Source organism: Tupaia chinensis, unplaced genomic scaffold (assembly GCF_000334495.1).
Source record: "Tupaia chinensis unplaced genomic scaffold, TupChi_1.0 Scaffold147010_1, whole genome shotgun sequence".
Lineage (NCBI taxonomy): Eukaryota > Metazoa > Chordata > Mammalia > Scandentia > Tupaiidae > Tupaia > Tupaia belangeri.
The window spans coordinates 118,902-122,126 of record NW_006206863.1 but is presented as its reverse complement, the minus strand read 5'-3'; the positions used below and the strand labels follow the sequence as shown (position 1 = coordinate 122,126).

The window sequence follows — 3,225 nt, the reverse complement described above, 5'->3', positions numbered from 1 at the left end:
GGCAGTTAGCATAATGGCTATGTCGCTGGACTCCCACGTAGTCGACCATGGTTTGAGTCCTGGACCTGGTGGCTTAAACTCACACCGGGCACGTGTGCGTGCGTGCCCAAGATCACCCCTGGGGGGTGATTTCTCGCTTTCTATCTCTCTCTCTGTCTGTCTGTCTGTCTGTCTGGCGAGCGCACGCGCCCTACAGCAAAAACCTCTTCAAAAAAAAGAAAAAAGAACTTCATACTCTTCTTGGGAAGGTAATATAATAACACAAACATAACATTATACTGTTAATACTGGGGCCGGGTGGGGCAGTGGTGCGGGAGGTCATCATGGCTACGGAGCCCACGGCTTCAGAGCTGGCAGGGCCGTCCCTCATGGATCGTTACTTCACCCGCTGGTACAAAGCGGATGTCAAAGAAAAACCCTGTGAGGACCACTGTATACTACAGCACTCCAACAGAATATGTGTCATCACATTGGCAGAATCTCACCTGGTTCTTCAAAGTGGAAAAATAATTAAAAGCATTTCTTATCAGATCAGTACCAATTGTAGCAGGCTTCAGAACAAGGTCTCTGGGAAATTTAAATGGGGGGCACAATTTCTAACAGAATTGGCACCTCTGTTTAAGATTTCCTGCTCAGATGGAGAAAAATATACCATATCTAGCTGTGTTAGAGGACGGTTGATGGAAGTGAATGAAAATATTCTCCATAAGCCATCTCTTCTTCAAGAAAGGCCCTCCACCAAAGGCTACATTGCAGTTGTGTTACCCAAATTTGAAGAAAGTAAAAGTATAACAGAAGGGTTACTGACACAAAAACAATATGAAGAAGTTGTGGCGAAATGCGTTAATGCCATCACGGCCACGTCGTGAGCTGAGATGGAGTGAAAAACAACATAGGAGTCTTTTTATCCTTGCCTGGCCCACACCATCAGTGTGAGGAGAAGACCCAGTTTACGTGATGCATGCTTCCTACCCAGCCATCCTTGAGGGACGCCTGGGCCTACACTTCATCTAGTTTCCCCCCTTTGTCTTGTGTAACAAGACTGGGTTACCCTTTGTCTTCAACCTCCTGGATCTGCCCAGTCCATGTACTCCCTGGCTCTATTCGTGTCTTGCATCTCTTTAACAACTAAACAAGCAAGGGATGTTTTCCAGTTAAAAAAAAAAAACAACATTATACTGTTAATACATAGCACATGATGAGTGTTAGGTTTGAGATGATAGATCACTGATGGAAATATTTAGCAGTGGGTTAAAGCTGCAGGATTACAGTTTGAAAGTGCTCCATGGGACTGGGGGCAGGCACTAGAGAATCATAGCATAGAACAGAAGAGTGAAGCCACAAAAATGGGGTCGCACACTATGCAAGATGATGATGACAGCATTTAGAATGAAACTAAGTTAAAGAGATACGATTCCTTCTATATCCTTCTAAGTATCTATTACTCTTAAAAGAAAACAACAACAACAACAAAAACCTGCATTTCAGGTACCAGGAGGTGGCCTGGTGGCTAAGGGTGTTAGACTCCCACATGGGGCCAACACGATTGAGTACCAGACCTCAACACGATTGAGTACCAGACCTGGAGGCTTAAAAGTAACACCAGGTACATGTGCATATGTGCCCAAAATTCCAGGAGGAAACTGAAGGAGAAGGAATTGAGGTGTGGTATTTCCCCCTGGGGGATGATTTATCACCTTCCCTCTCACTGTCTGTCTTTCTGTCTGTTTGTCTCTTTCCCCAGCAAGTGCAGGCACCTAATGGCAAAAACCTAAAAGAAAAAAAAAAAAACTGTATTTCATAGTCACTAATGAATCTATGTACCTAAGTGATTCCCAACAATTTCTATGACTGCTTTTAATATCGATTAACAAACACTGCTGTAATTGGTCACTGTTTAGATATAATGTTATCTAGTTTATGAAAGAATGATTGCTGAATACATATGTGAAGGTCATCTCTTTTTTTAAAAAAAGAATGATTTTATTTAACTTTATTTATTTATTTATTCATTCAAATTTTAATTTTATTTATTCATTTTTAATTTGACCAGAGGAGGAGAGGGAAAATGAAAAAGCAAGCCACCAGGTCTGGGACTCGAACCACAGTCCGCCATGTGGGAGTCCAATGCCCTTAACCAGCATACCATCTGCCAGCCCCAAGGTCATCTCTTTTTCAGCCTTTAATGGCAAAAAAGAATGCCATTTTTCCTTTTATTTCAAGACTTTAAATCACAATATTACTACTTTAGAGATGTCCTTGGGGTCCCTAAGATAAACTCAAGGGCCGGCAAGTAGTGTGGTTGTTAAGTGCGCTGTGCTCTGGACTCCCACATGGCTGACCGTGGTTCAAGTCCCAGACCTGGCGGCTTGCTTTTTCACTTTCCCTCTATCTCCCTCACTCTGTTGCTCTCTGGCCAAATATGTATGTATGTATATATATATATACACACACACACACATATACACACACACATGCGCACACACATACATATGCATATGTGTGTGTATATATAAATTTAAATACTTCTTTAAAAAAAAAAGAAACTGAGATACTCCTTATTAGATGAAAAGCCTCCCCTATATCCAGCTCCTTTAGTAAGAAAAAGGAACTCCTGAAAAACCTATACTTTCAAAATGTAAGAAAAGTTATCATCTAAATCTTTAGAGACTATCTGGTAGGTGTCAGACCATACGCTAAACATTTAAATTGTACCTTTAATTCTGTTTATGTGTTTGTTGAGGTGAGCGGTGTTAAAATGGCAACTAGTAGTTCATTGCTCATTTATTTCAAGAAGTATAAAGACCCCCAAAGTTCAAAGCCCAGCTCCCCTAGTGGTATGAGCATGAGTAGGTTAGTTCACTTCTCTGAGCCTCAGAGTTTTCAGTAAAATGTGGCTAATACCATCAACCTCAAAGCAGTGTTGAGAGGTTTAAACGATACAGCATGCCTGGGACATGACGGATTACAGTCAATAAAAAGATATACTTTTCTTCTGCCATCCCTTACAATGGGTTTGGACCCTCAGAAAATGTAGCACAGGGGCTGTGCCATGGCACAGGTATAAACTGTGATGTTCTGAGGCTCACCCACAAGGAAGCATTCCAAGTTTACATCCAGAGACCTCCCTGAGTATACTAGGCATACAAATGCCCATGTTCCGGGACTGGCTGAGGCGTGGGGTAGATGGCAATATCAAGATCCCACTGGGTACCCGCAGGCGGC

General features: G+C 42.2%; 1 protein-coding gene and 1 pseudogene across 1 annotated transcript in view; one reads left to right on the top strand and one right to left on the bottom strand.

The window, feature by feature from the left end:
- FAM199X (family with sequence similarity 199, X-linked) overlaps window positions 1-3,225 on the bottom strand; it is a 24,253-nt gene that overhangs the window by 7,391 nt on the left and 13,637 nt on the right. The window lies entirely within an intron of this gene.
- Window positions 324-869, top strand: LOC102495883 (protein Simiate pseudogene; annotated as a pseudogene).